This window comes from Erpetoichthys calabaricus, chromosome 4, assembly GCF_900747795.2.
Source record: "Erpetoichthys calabaricus chromosome 4, fErpCal1.3, whole genome shotgun sequence".
In the NCBI taxonomy this organism is placed as follows: Eukaryota; Metazoa; Chordata; class Cladistia; order Polypteriformes; family Polypteridae; genus Erpetoichthys; species Erpetoichthys calabaricus.
In genome coordinates this window covers 97,405,368-97,421,719 of record NC_041397.2, presented here as the reverse complement: position 1 = coordinate 97,421,719, position 16,352 = coordinate 97,405,368, and positions in this window count along the sequence as shown.

The following is a 16,352-nucleotide window of genomic DNA, read 5'->3' as shown; positions in this document are numbered from 1 at the left end:
CTAAATCGTTTGAGTGCAGCTAATTCTTTTTTACACTACTCACTTAAAAATTTATCCTGGTGCCCCAAAACCAAGCACCAAAAGCTATTTTTTAAAAATTCTATTTTTATCTGCTTTTATTGCTTTTAAAACATAATCTAAACTTGTCTCAAAGTATAAAAAGGTTTATTTCACAGTGGAAATCCTCTTATGCAGCAAGAAGAGTGATTTGTCTATAAACAAGAATGTATTTATTAGTACATGGCTGATGTAGCCTCTGTTTGATATTTAGATGTTCTTAGAGTTCATATTTGCTGTTCAATTCGTAAGGAACAAATACCCAAGGATATTTGTTAATCCTTCTTTTACATTTCAGCAGCTATTAATGTCAGAGTTTTGATTTTACCAAATTACTCCTTCAAGAGTTTTACCATAATATGAAGCATTATCACTACAGGTTACTTTCCTGCACACAAAACTCCAAAAAATTACATTAGCATAGCAACAACAAAGTAATAAAGCCAATGTTAATTGATCTTTAAATTATCTTTTCCTCCGTGCAGTATGACAGCATTGTAAATTGCAAGTTCCAGCTGCCAACCAGTCACTTACAATTCAAAGATATTGCTGTAATATTCCCAGCTCATTTTTACAGTTTATTTCCATTTGTGCTATCCTGTTCTTGTTGTTTTTTTGAAGTAACTGACCTTTTAGTAAAACAGTTTGGTTTAATCCCTCTCTGAACATGTGGATAAATAAACAAATGAAGACTCAATTTCTGCATTTCACACAGGAAAGTAGGAAAGGTGTGAAATCTCCTAACATTTATGTTCTGATTAAATATGTAATAAAGTCAGTTCAACATGAAAACAATTCATTGCTTTGTAAGTTTTGCTTTGAATGTTCAGTTTAAGGAGGATCAGCATAAGGATTTCAACATAAACCTTCTCAACACCTCTGCTGGCTATATTCCATTGCAGTGTCATAGGGAAACAGTACCTATCCTGGCAGCTGTATATTAAAGCCCAGAAACAACCTGTAATGGACACGACAAGGAACATTCATGTATTAATACTGTGCCAATTTAGACTTGTCAAAGTAAACTGCACATATCTGGGAAGTGGAAGGACTCATTACTGAAAACCCAGTACTGAAGTAGAACATGCCACACATAGAGAGAACCGTGGACACAGCACCCAGTCACGCCTCTCTTTTCATTTTAATTATACTTTACAAATTAGATTTACAAATACAGCAAACAATTCAAATTTTGAAAAGTTAAGTAACAGAGATGGGAAAAATTATCAAAACGACCAACATCATAATTAAAGAAAATCATTTACTTAAAAAAAGAGATTCCAGGAAATTGTATCTAATGGTAGTGTAAATTCATTCAAAAAATGTTTAAATAACTTCACAGATAAGGCCAGCTATTAAAAAAAAAAAGGTCAGCATAGAGAAGAATGCATTTACACAGTGCTAATAAATTCATACTGTCATTCTAAAATAATGCGGAAGTCTGTTTTTTTTTTGGTGGCTCAATTATAGTATTCCAGGTAATCTTGAAGTGCTAAACCAGGGCCACTACAGTATATAAGGTACACTTGTCCTTCTTATGTATGTAGAAAAAGACTTTTTTTAAATTTATTAATGGATGGCTATATTTCGAAGAGTAATGGCCAAAATTTGAGCTGACTTGAATACAGTAGCTGGTGCTAGCTATTCCAGCATGAATGTGTCAGGAACAGACAACCTGCTAGAGTAATATTATTTAATTCCATATAAGAAAGCCTTTGATGACAACAGGTCATTTAACCCTATTTCTGCTAATGTTTATGTATAGTGTCTATTATTCACCCCCTTGGAAGTTTTCACAATGGGATTCATTTTTTTTATACATTGATTAGCAGAAAATAAGGCTCGTTAACTTTCAAAGTGAAAACAGAGCTCTGTTTTTGTGGTGTAAATTAATTACAAAAAAGAAAATAAAAAATAATTGATCACCCCTTTCAAGTCAGAATCGTAGCGGATGTACTGTACATTTGGCAACCATGATAGCCTTTACTTCTTTAAGTAGCTGGTACTACTTTCTAACTTCTCTCTCTCTCATTCTTTCCTAGGGCACGAAGCGGAAGCAGACAATGGCCGACACTGAGATGAACCGTGTCATCGAAGAACTCCAGGCTCTCGACATCCGGATCCAGAAACTCCTGTCCAGATGGAGGTACCTGAGGGATTTGTAAGCCTCGTCTGCTGGAAAAATCTTTCCCGACGTCTGAAATCGTCACAGCAAATCGCGGTTCAGTAACATTGACTCCACGCTGTGCCGCTCACTTTCAAGGCCAAGTGAGCTTTACCCCTGTGCCTCATCGTCGGAGCGATGATGTCAATGATGAAGAACTTGGCCTGTTTCAGCTATGCAGGTGGGGGTTAATGGCTAGAACACCTCCTTCAGCACAGGGAAGCATCTCCACCCAGAACCGGTTCGAACCTCTCCGTGCCCCCAGTTTGCCTTCTACCCTGGGTGATATAAATGTGATTGGAGATTCAATCGTACAAAACCTAAATATCTCTTGCCCTATTCAGAAAACTTTTGTCTCTTGTTTTCCTGGTGCTCATGTCTGAGATGTTATGAGACAAGCATCGACAGACTTCGAGAGGCACAAGAACAGGGCAGTGGGATCCATTGTGATACACGTCGGGGTAAATAACGTGAGACACTGACAGTCGGAGATTCTCAAGGCGGACTTCTCAGCACTTATTAAAGCCACGAAGGAGAGGACCCCGGCTGCAAGAATCTTCATCTTGGGTGCCCTACCTCTCGTTAGAAGATCAAACGAGTACTACAGTCATCTGCTGGCGTTAAACATTTGGCTGAAAGGATTCTGCGAGAGTCAAAACATCGGGTTCGTAGACAACTGGGACTTCTACTGGGAGAGGCCGCGTTTCTTCAAGCGGGATGGTCTGCATCCAAATAGATTCGGCGCCCAGGTCCTCTCCAAAAACATCGCTAAGGTAATTCATCTCTCTTGACTGTCTATTTTTACTCCTTATCCTTTCCATAATACTTTGCTAGGATGTGATAATTCGGTCACAAAATCTTCCTCCAAAGTGCACTGCACTAATACTGTAATAACTAACCTCAATGCACGTAAAAAAACTAGGCAGTGTGGCATAAATACGAATAACTTAATTACAGTTACACCTATTGATGAACAATGTATTAAAACTATAAAAACAGATTATAGATTAAATAAAAAATATGCACAGAGCGGCGCTAATTAAAATAACTTAATTTCTATCTTGAATACCCATAACACACATACAATTCAGTTCTGCTCTTCTGAAACATTAAATATGGCTCTATTAAATGTTAGAGCATTAACCAACAAGACGTTTTCCATTAACAATCTTATTAGTGATAGGAAAATTGATTTTATTGCACTAAGGGAAACGTGGCTTAGCTCTGATGGTGCGGCTGTTTTTATCGAATCTGTGCCTCCGAATTACAGCTTTGCTCATGTGGATCGCCAAGGTAAGAAAGGCGGCGGTTTAGCAAACATTTACTCGAGCCAGTTAAAGTGTAAAGAGGTCAGCTTTGGCAAATTCAAGTCCTTTGAGTATATTGCCATTGTTATTCATGGAGTTTCTCAGTTTCTAGTATTATCTGTGTATAGACCCCCTAAATACAATGTGTCTTTCTTTGAGGAATTCTCAGACTTGGTGTCAATTGTAATTACAAACTATGATACGTTCCTAATAGTTGGTGACTTTAACTTTCATATCGATAATCAGTGTGACCCGAAAGTAAAAGAATTCATGAACCTCCTTTGATTTAAGCCAGCACATTAGTCAGCCTACACACAAAGCAGGTCATACGTTAGACTTAGTAATTACTAAAGGACAAAAAGTTGATGTGAAGCAGATCATTGATATTGGTCTATCAGACCATTTTCTCTTACTATTTAATATAGAAATAATGATAGAAAATATTCACAAGAAGCATATTGTTAAAAAACGCTTCAGTAGCTTCAAAATTTACAAACATTCTAAGCAACCAGTCCATTTGCAGTGCTTACTACAATAGTGACAATAATGCAAATAGTAAGGTGGAAAATTTAAATACTAAGATGAGAGCTGCTGCTGACATAGTCACACCTAAAAAGACAGTTAAAAAATCTTCTTAACACTGTTATACCATGGAAGACCCAAAGAGTGTCTGATCTAAAGAGAACATACCGGAGAGCTGAGCATAAATGGAGAAAAACTAAACTGATTATCCACTATGAGATGTTGAAGGTTAAAATAACAGAATACAACAATATAGTCCGTTTTGAGAGGCGGTGTTATTTCTCTAGAATTATAAATAACAATGCTAGTAATCCCAGAGTCTTGTTCTTTACAATTGATCGTTTGCTAAATCCAGGTCACTCAATGGAATGCCTCCAAAATTCTTCCAGTGAAACTTGTGAGGCTTTTGCTGTATTTTTTAATCAAAAAATTAATGATATTAGAAATAATATAGTACATCTCCCCAATACTGATCCTCTTAAACCCCGGTACTCCATTATAAACAAATTAAATTCTTTCACCAGGATAGATTTACCTGATTTATATAAAATAATTTCTCAACTGAGAACCTCCACCTGTGTCCTTGACCCAATACCAACAAGTTTTTTCAAAGAAGTATTGAGCGAGCTAATTGATAGTATTCTTAACATAGTAAACTCGTCATTAGATACGTGGGTCTTCCCAGACTGTCTTAAGACTGCTGTAGTTAAACCCCCACTGAAGAAATATAATCTTGACTCCTCTGCTTTGGAAAATTTTAAACCTATTTCTAACCTGCATTTCTTAAGTAAAATTCTAGAGAAGACAGTCATTATTCAGCTAAATGACCACCTCAATAAACATGCTATTCTTCATAAGTTTCAGTCGGGTTTCAGAACAAATCACAGTACATAAATGACTTTCGTTAAAGTAGTAAATGACTTTCAGGTACGTAAATGCAGACAGAGACCGTTTATCTGTTCTCATCCTCTCAGATCTGAGTGCCGCATTTGATACCACTGATCGCAATATTCATAGAAATCACCTTAGTCAATGGGTGGGCCTCTCTGGCAGTGTCTTAAATTGCTTTGAATTCTACCTGGCAGGTAGAAAATTCTTTGTTAGTTGTGGTAATTATACTTCAAAGACACATGATATTTTATATGGTGTTCCACAAGGCTCTATCCTGGGTCCGCTGCTCTTTTCGATTTACATGCTTCCGTTAGGTCAGATTATTTCAATAAGGCATAATGTGATCTACCACAGCTATGCTGATGACACACAACTGTATTTATCAATATCGCCCGACGACCCCAACACTCTTGATTCACTGACACATTATCTCACTTCTGTTACCGAATGGATGAGTAGTAATTTTCTCAAACTAAATAGGAGAAAACAGAAATTTTAGTGATTGGCAATACTGGATATAATGAGGTTATTAGAAATAAACTTGATGCATTAGGATTAAAAGTCAAGACGGAGGTAAAGATTTTAGGGGTAACTATTGACTCTGACCTGAATTTTAAATCACATATTAATCAGATTACTAGGACAGCATTTTTTCAATTAAGAAATATAGCAAAAGTTAGACCTCCTATTTGTTTTCAGTCGGCTAGATTACTGTAACGCACTCCTCTCAGGACTACCAAAAAAAGACATCAATCGATTGCAACTAGTGCAGAATGCAGCTGCTAGAATCTTAACTCGGAAAAAAAAATTCAGAGCATATCACCCCAGTTTTGATGTCACTACACTGGTTACCTGTGTCATTTAGAATTGACTATAAAATAGTGCTTATGGTTTACAAAGCCTTAAATAATCTCGCTCCATCCTATATTTCAGAATGTCTTACACCTTACACCCCATATCGTAACCTTAGATCTTCAAATGAGTGTCTACTTAAAATTCCAAGAGCTAAACTTGAAAGAAGCGGTGAGGCGGCCTTCTGCTGTTATGCACCTAAAATCTGGAATAGCTTGCCAATAGGAATTTGCCAGGCTAATACAGTAGAGCACTTTAAAACATTGCTGAAAACACATTACTTTAACATGGCTTTCTCGTAGCTTCATTTTAGTTAAATCCTGATGCTATGTATATTCAGTTTTTTATCATTATTATTCATCGTGGCTCCAAAATCTGTACTAACCCCTACTTTCTCTTCTGTTCTTTTTCCAGTTTTCTGTGGTGACGATCTGCGCCACCGCCACCTAATCAAAGCACCGTGATGTCCTTACATTGATGGATTAAAGGCCAGAAGTCCACATGACCATTGGACCTTACTTTTATTCTATGTTAATTAGTGTTACCTAATTTTAATAATTTATTTGGTCTTTTTTCTCTTTCTTCATCATGTAAAGCACTTTGAGCTAAATTGTTTGTATAAAAATGTGCTATAGAAATAAATGTTGTTGTTTGGTCTGTGAGGAAAAGATCTTCAGGCTCTGCAATTTCTCCCCATTCTTCTTTGCAAAAGAAGTTCAACCACACATTCTTAATTGGATTATGATCTGGATTCTGACTTGGCCACTAAAGGACATTAATGTTGTTGTTTGTTAGTAATTCATGCATAACTTTGAGTTAGGGTTATTTGGGGTTGTTGCCTTGCTGGGAAACAAATCTTCAGTGCAGGTTTCTTGCATACTGAATCAGATTTTCCTCCAAAATACAGTATTTTGCTGCTTTCATTTTTCCCACTACCTTCACAAGTTTTCCAGGGCCTGCTGCTTAGAAGCATTACCACAGCATGATGTTTCCACCACCATGCTTCACCATAGAGATGGTGTGTTTTTGATAAAGTGAACTGTTTGCCTAACATCAAACACAGTGTTTAATCTGATGCCCAAAAAGCTCAAATTTGGTCTCATCAGTCTATAGAATCTTCTTCCAATTGACTTCATATCCGCCAATGTGCTTTCTGGCAAATATTTTTAAAAGTGTTTTTTTTTTTGCCACTCTCCTATAAAGCTGTTAAACTGGTACAACACCTGAGCAACTGTTCTTGTATTCACAGTCTCTCCAGTCTCTGCCGTTGTAGTCTGTAACTACTTCAGAGTTATCATAAATCTCTTGGTGACCTCCCTCACTAGTCTTCTTCTCACAAGATCACTCAGTTTTTTGCAGAGGGACCGCTCTAGGCAGATTTACAATTATACCATACTCTTTTCATTTCTTAATGACAGATTTAATGCAACTCAAAGGCATATTGAGTGACTTGGACATTTTCTTGTCCCCATCCCCAGATGTGCTTTTCAGCCAGCTTTCAAGGAGTTGCTTGGAGTGTTCTTTTGTCTTTGTTGTGTAGGTTAGCACATGACACAGACACACCATATATTGAACCTTTCAGTAAAGTGCACTTAAATATAAAATCAAATAAAACCCCTTGACTACTGACAGGTGATCCCCATTTAACAAATTATGTGATTTCAAAACCAAGTGGCTGCACCAGTGATGATTTAGGTGTGTCATGTTAAAGGGGGGCTCCCACAGTCCAAAGACATGCAGGTTAGGTGGATTGGCCCTAGTGTGTGCTTGGTGTGTGGGTGTGTTTGTGTGTGTCCTGCAGTGGGTTGGTTCCTGCCTTGTGCCCTGTGTTGGCTGGGATTGGCTCCAGCAGACCCCTGTGACCCTGTGTTCGGATTCAGCGGGTTGGGAAATGGATGGATGGATGTTAAAGGTGGGGGCGGCGCGATGGCGCAGTTGTAGCACTGCTGCCTCGCAGTAAGGAGACCCGGGTTCGCTTCCCGGTTCCCCCCTGTGTGGAGTTTGCATGTTCTCCCCGTGTCTGCATGGGTTTCCTCCGGGTGCTCCGGTTTCCTCCCACAGTCCAAAGACATGCAGGTTAGGTCAATTGGTGATTCTAAATTGGCCCTAGTGTGTGCTTGGTGTGTGTGTGTGTGTGTGTGTGTCCTGCGGTGGGTTGGCGCCTTGCCCGGGATTGGTTCCCTGCCTTGTGCCCTGTGTTGGCTGGGATTGGCTCCAGCAGACCCCCGTGACCTTGTGTTCAGATTCGACGGGTTGAAAAATGGATGGATAGATGTTAAAGGGGTTAAATATGATTATTTTATGTTTTTTATTTATGAATGATTTAGACCGCTTTGCAGGTATCTGTTTTACTTTGATATTAAAGAGTCTTTTTTCTGTATATGTGTCAAAAAAGCCAACTTAAATCCAAAATAAATGTATAAGCTTCCAAGAGGTGAATACTTCTCATAATTACTGTAACTTTTAGAAAATGTTAAGATCTCCAAAGTTCTTTCTAACTTATTCTATGTACATCTGTGTGAAAAAAAAATTCCTAAAAGTTGTGAGAGATTTCTCTTCATTGTTTTAAATATCTGTTTATTAAATGCTAGCTGTCCCCCTACGGCTCCGCCCACATAGTAGTGAAACAGGACAAACTTTAAAAATCAATAAAAAAAATTTAATAATTTGTATTGAGAAGAATTTATATTGATAGCTTTCATTTCGAAGGGTGTCTTGATATACAGTATTTTTAGTTTTGTTATCAGGGGCAAAAATGTAGCTGTATTCTCTTTGCCAAAAAAGGAAAAAGTTGGCAAGGTACCTCTGGCCAAGCAGAAAGTAGGTATACCCCAACATCAAAAGTTGGCACTGTATCTGATCGTGTTCAGCTCTGATGGGAGAGCATCTTACACATGGGGAGAAGAGCACGTGGCTGTGATTTCTCTGCCAATGAGCAGGTACTGTCTAAAACAGAAGTAGCTGTGATTTCTCAAAAACATCAAACGTTACTCCTTAACAATCTGTAGATGATAATGTCTGCTGAACAAACAGGTATCGCTAGCTAAGCGGAGGCAAGGTACAGCAACTCGAGCGGAGGCTGGTGCGTGAGTGAGGAAGGCCCCATCCGGCTCTCTACTCCTGAGGTTTTGCAGCCTCTCTCTCGGATTCGTACAAATAAATTGGTACCCCAAGGAAACTATGATGCATAGAACGATGAGAGAAGTCGCAAAATCAAGCAAATTATTAAAAAAAAACCTGATCTAAATCCATTAAGTGGTTATCTCATGAAAAGCGGACATACATACAGACAGACAGACACATTGGATTTTATATATAGAGAGATTAATCATCATTCACTTAAACAGAAAATATTAAACTCCTTAAAAATATGAACTATAGTTGGTAAGTTTGCAGCTGAGTACTACAGTTGTGTCAAAAAATAAGAATATGCAGTTGCAGTGGGCACAGAAGTATATTCAATGGTTATAGCAGATTTGCAAAAGCACTAAATGAAAGCAGTTCTTGCAGATTCAGGCTGATGGGAGAACAAAGATATAGTAAATACCCCATGAGACTTTGAATTCATCCTATGGGTTTTTAGCAGTGAAAATTGCTATGAAGGTGGTTGTGTTTTCCTGGCAGAACTTGATACAAACAGAGAGGATTAATGCAATGGGATTTCTGAACATTGCTGCCAGTCAGGTGAATCACTTCAAAGAAGGAGTGAGCTGTAGGATAATGCACCATGCCTTAAGACTATGTAACTCTTGAAATGGTTCTCGGAAAATGAGAGTGATTTCAGCCTAATACAATGGACTCCCCAAAAAAACAAATCTCAGTTCATTACAGCACATTGGGAAAGCAGGGAACAAGCTATTAAGAGTAGAGATCTGTCAACAGATAATTTCACACAATGTGTGTTGTCATAACCCATAACCTATCATTTACATACAACACCATGCAGTCTCAGTTTAATCAGGCTGTTGTTAATGTTTGACCTGTTCACTAGTACAGTGTTTTTCAAAAAGTGGTGCCACGGCACTGTGATGCACTGTGAGAGCTACCCTGGTGTACCAGTGTACCATGGAAATAATAGTACAGCGCACCTGGGTCTGAACCTGAGAGGAACAAGCTCCTCAGGTGGTCGAGACCTGTCAGAGGAAGATAGAACTTCCTGGAGATGCTGACATAAAAGCAAATCCACAATCACTATGTTGTAGAGCACTTAGAACACTTTGGATACATCTTCTGGCTGGGTCAATCTGGCTGGGTGTGAGGTTGTCAACAAGTGGATAGTGGGCATACAAGTTGCCTCTGAGGCAGAGAGGGGTGGAAAAATTGATGAAGCAGCTGGCAGATGTGCATAGAAGTGCTCAGCAAGTGCCATGTCTGTGAACGCTGATCTCCGAGCTTCTTTTTTACCAGCTTCTCCAGTAATCCCTTTTTTGAGAACAGGTATGAGATGTAATGTTGTTCTGGTTAGCAGAATAGTGGTGTGCCTTAGGATGTTACTGGTTACAAAAAGTGTGACACCACAGAAAAATGGTTGGGAAATACTACACTGGTAGGTTGGAATACTGATTGAAGTGGATACTCATTGCAAATTAGCATTTTTTAACAGAACTTTAAAATGATTAAGAAAATATACCTGATGTGCTAAGAGTGAAAGGTATAAATGATATGTCTCTCATAATTTAGAATAAAAGGGTTACAGATTTAGATTATTCTTATTGTGGTTTTGCAACTATCTGTATTTACTGATTCATTTATGAAATTGTCAAATCTAGTTCATGGTTTCGGGGACCATTAGCATCCCAGCACAACTACACTCAAGTCAGGAATCAGCCCATGGCAGAGCCCCTGCCTATCTACAAGGCAGACATGCGCACACAGGGTCATTTGAAAGTCTCCAATTAACCTGTCTCAGGTTAATCATCAGAGGGAAAAAAGTATATTTACAAGGAGAACATGAAAATTCCACACAAAAAATGGTCAAGCCAAGATCTGAATCCAGGACTATAAAAGTATGCAGCCTTTATGCTCCCTCACGGACTGAGCTGAGTAATCCTGATATAGGTGACCAATTTAAGAAAAGGACTTAGACATACAATGCATTTAGTGGGCCATTTTGTGTGTAGTTGTGTAAAGAAAGAAAGTGCATTATATCTATAGGCCCAAAGTTTTCCATCTTTTCATCCATGTTTTAAACTTGCCTTTTCTGGACAAAGTGACAGGATGCTAAAACTATCTTGACAGTATATGGTATATAATTGTGAAACCACAACGAACTCCCCCATATCATGTCAATTTAAGGCCCCCAGACAGATCATTTCCAGAGATTTATAGTATTCTACCAGATAGGGACATGGATGAGAATCAAACTCAAGTCAATGAAACCCTGAGATAGAAGATCCAGCCAGTGTGCCACATGTCCTAAAGGCTTTGTGTATTTTGTAAGTTCTACCCTCTGTTTTAAAGTAGGGAGTTTTTATTTTTACTGTATGAATTCATTTTTCAAACTAAAGCTTAAGTTTATGTCAAACTTGTTTAGTTAAATTTAGAGATTTGCAGTAATAAGTGATTTATTAAGTGTGCCAACATCAGATGGGATTCAAGCCCAGAATATGAGAACATATAAAGTAAATCTCCTAAAAAACAGGCCGTCTCACACTATCTGCAATTTAATAATAATAACAACAATAATAATTCTTTACATTTATATAGTACTTTCTCACTACTCAAAGTGCCACTTCAACAACCACTAATGTGTAGCATCCACCTGGATGATGAGACAGCAGGCATTTTTGTGCTAATACGCTGAGCACACATTAGCTGTTAGGTGGTTGAGTGGTAAGAGATATAGCAAATTACAGATGGGGATGATAAGGGGGCCGGAATGACTAGGCTGTGGTGGGCAGTTTAGCCAGGACATCAGGATACACCCTACTCTTTATGAAGGATGCTCAGGGATCTTTTATAAAATACAATACAATTTATTTTTGTATAGCTCAACATCATGCAAGAAGTGCTGCAATGGGCTATAACAGGCCCTGCCTCTTGACAGACCCCCAGCTTTGACTCTCTAAGAAGACAAGGAAAAACTCCCAAGAAAACCCTTGTAGGGAAAAAATGGAAGAAACCTTGGGAAAGACAGTTCAAAAAGAGACCCCTTTCCAGATAGATTGGGCGGTGCTGTGGGTGTCAAAAAGAAGGGGGTCAATACAATACTCTACACAGAACAGAACAGAAGTAATCCTCAATACTGTATAAAAATAAATATATTACAAGTACGGAGCAGAATTTAACAATAGATAATATCACATGATATGATTTGGATTTGTTTAGAGTCCTGGAGACCTCATCCATCAAGCGGCCTCCCCCATTTGGCCATTCCACAGCTGGGACAGCACTGGGACAGCCAATCTGATGAAAGGACCCCTTTTTCCCACGATTCCTGCCATCCTCCATCAGGGATGACTTTACCTTAGGTAGGCAAAACAACTTGCCACATTTGATTACCAAGAAGAGAAAAAGAATAGGTGAGGGTTAGTAACAAATTATAACTATCATGTTACTTATGTTTTAGTGCTATTGACTAACAACAGAGATGCAGTCTTTGCCGAGATGCAGTTTTATGACCACAGAGAGTCAGGACCTCAGTTTTATGTCTCGTCTGTCTGAGAGTAATATATCCAACAATGTTAGATAAACAGTTCCCATGTTTGCTATTAACATATATTTAAGAAAATACCATTCTCAAACCTCATTAAACATAGTCATACTCATAGTCATGGTGAAGCCTATCCTTGAAGCAGTAGGCACTCACAACTCTGGACACCCACACTAAGCCAGTTTAGAGTCACCAATTAAACTTATGTGTATAATTTGGGAGTTGGGAGATATTTGAAGAACTGAGAGAAAAATCCCATGTAGACAGTATTAGAATTCAGGATGCTGGACCCAGGAGGCAGACACATTTACTTCCATTTTATGAAATAACATAAAATTCTCAAACTCACTAAATTCAATTTAGGGCTGCAAATGATCTGAGCCCATCGTGACAGCACTGGGCACAAGGCATAAGTGGTGCATAAGTGGGCCTTTCACTGGAATCGCACAACATCCAGAGTTATTTATGCATAATGTTTCAAGGACAGTCTACCATTACCATGAAAATGTAGTGTTTGTAAGCTTACTTGAGAAATATACAGTAATGTTAACGGAAAACTTGTGCCATTTACAGGAACTGGGTTTCTAAAATTATTGGGATATGTTACTGTCGGACAGATCATTTAGTTTACAGATAGTAAAAGTCTGCGGATTTATAGCTTTGGACAGGGTGCAAGTTAATCACAGGGGCCACAAACACACACACCTTCACACTTACTCACAAGGTTAATTTGAAATCAACGGTCAACCTAATTACTGTACTTTCCCAGGGACATTCCAATGAAGCAGCTCAAACAGACAAAGACATGTACATTTAATTCAGTTTTTTATACTTAATACTGTTAATGTAGCAGCTCATATTTTTCATTTTTCATGAGTTTGTATACAGTAGTGATGCAGAGCTAAAGAATATGTTATATCTTTAAAATATATGTACACAAATGTATTATCTTTTCTCCTTCTTTTTATTTTTTGCAGTATAAGTACCTTTTATTAGTAGTTCAATTATTTAATTAAGAAAATCCTTTACTTTCATCAGTGAAAGCAGGGAAGGACAAGAGAAGGTGGAACTGCTGAATGGTTGATTAGCTGTGAAAGTCAAACAGGAACGAGAATCAGGACAGATTCAACTGTAAGAAATGGAATTACTGAAATCCTAAAATAACACAACAGTAAGATACCAGCCTGAATGAAATTAGAAAAAAAGGAAAAATGCATCATTGTCACTGAAGAATGGCAGATCTACTGCACTTGACAGTATCTTCAATGAGTTCTTAAAATATGCATGGAGAAAACTAGCTCAAGCCACTGCAGGGCTTTTTAATCAGCTGCTGGAAAATGAAACAGTCCTGGTGGAGTTCAGTGCAAAGTAATAACTACTATTTGTAAAAATGGAAAAGTAAAAAGTGATATTTGCTACGTTAGGGATTTCTGAACGACTTGAGTGCTATATAACAAGGGTTGTCATAAATGATTTAGTTGTTGAAATAAAGTTGTCAATTTTTGTAATAGCCAAGCTAGGTTCCTCTATTTAATTTTCAGGTGCAAACATTAAATCTTTCAACCATTTTTTAAGTTTATATGTAATTGATTTTGGTATCACTAGCAAATAATCATTTTTGTAAATGCTATTAAAACAAGCTAACCAATATTAGTTGTCAGGAAGGCGACTAGCAATTTAATGTTTATGTGTGGTTTCATGTAAGTGTGCATCAGTGAGTTCATTAATAAACTGCACTCAACATGAAGATTGAATATTTACTATAATGGCAAAATTACTTGCTAAGACAGCTGCAATGTATTATAAATAGACAGATAGTGCTTTGTTTGTCCCCAGGGTATTTTTACACCTAATGAGTAATACTTCTGCAAAGCATAAAATATTAGCAAATTGGATAATGGTATGTAGCATGGGGACAAAATAGTTAGCACTACTGTCTCACTGTAGGAACCCGGTCTGTGTGGAATATTCAGGGTCTTCTCATTTCTGCATAAGCTTCCTTCCACATCCAGAAAACGTTGATGGTACATGAATTGCTGATTCTAAATTGTCCTAGTATGAGCTATAGTGCGAATGTGAATGAGGACTGACATCTAAAAGTGGGCTGATCCCAGCCTCTTACACAGTGCTATGTCATGCTTACTGTGATATTGTAATAAAATGATAATTACAAATTGCTTGACATAACATTCATAAACTCATTTAATCCAATTTAGGGTCATGGGGGAGGATTATAAATTGTTAGAGAGACAATGTCTATCCTACCAGAATTAGATGTTAGGCAGAAACCAACTCTGAGGGGGCATACTCGTGCACATACTGCTTACTTTCGCGCATGCACACATAAACACACAATCACACATACTAACACACTAGCATTGGCCCGGTTTAGACCTGCCTATCTATGAGATGTGAATGGATGACAAAGAAAATCAATGCAGATACAAGGAACCCATGCAAAATCCAGACAGTCATTGAAAGAGTCATCAGCTAAACCCAGAACTCTGAAGCTTTGAGGAAGCAGTGATAACTGTTTAAGGTATATATGTACAGTCCTGAAATGGATCAGAAGGAGCAGTAATTCACACATCTACTGAATATATACTGTCTGTGTTTGTGTGTGCGTGTGTGTGTGTGTGTGTGTGTGCGTGTGTGTGGGTGTGTGTGTGTGTGTGTGTGTATACAGTATTTTTATATACACAGACACTGTGTTTTGCCCTGTATTTGAGTAGATTTTAAAATATTTACTGTTTACCATTTTTATGTTGTTATTAACAGAATGTTTCAATATTATGAAAGCAACCTGTTAATTTATTTTAAAAGCAAGCTGTGTTAACGGGTTAAAATCTAAGTAATCAACATGGACCTGTGTATTAATGGTTGCAGTGTGATGTGTCCATCGAGTTGCTGTTTCTTTGTTATATACCATTTAGTACAGAACTCATAAAAGAAGTGGTAATATTTATAATATGCAATCTGTTAAATAGACAAGACATAACATCCAGATAGAGACATAGACAGACATACAGACACACGTCCTCTAATTAATCTAAAATATATGTATATGTGAGCAAGTATTTAACAAATCTTTGTCTGTCTATTTTTAAATTATCCACATGATGGTGCTGTGAGACTACCAAATGCAGAGCTTGTAATGTGGTTTCTCCTTTATAAGGGAACTGTTATGGCAAATTAAAAGAAATTAAGAGAAAAACAGCTTCATTCACCTCTGCCTTTGTAATTTCGCATTTCTGCTCCTGACCAAAATGGATTTAAATCAGAAGGGATGGGCATTCCTGACAGCTGCGATTCAAGATAATTAGCATGGTGGATAAAAATTCTTAACACAATTTTCATGGTCCTGAAGATGGATGCTAAATTGAAAGCATTATTTTCTGTCACCATTGCATAACTATTTAATGGCTACCATCATTTCAGTAGAAGCGTTATTTATTCTACAAGTTTCACAGGAAAGCTTTATCTTAAAAAAAAAAGAAATTAATGAAGCAGAATTAACATTTTGGTAAACACTTTAGTTGAGCACACTTCTAAAGTATTGACTAAAAACTTCTGTGAAACAAACCATGAATGTCATGTTTGAAAGTAAAAGTATTTTTAGAATAATTGAAGTAAATGAAACACAAAAACAACTCAGACACGAGCTGTGCGGTATCTACAGTAGAAGTCACTAACTGAATTGGGTGACAGACAGTTTCTTTATTTGTTTTTAGAAAAAATCTTTGTTATTTAGCAGCTAGAAATAATCTTAAAATACATTATACAGATTTTTCCAAGTTCTTAGAATAAAATTCTTTTTAAGTGTGATATTATACTTGACTAGAATTAAGTGTTACACCTTCTGTCTTTACATTATGGTGCACAATGACTCTGAAGAATATAACAATGG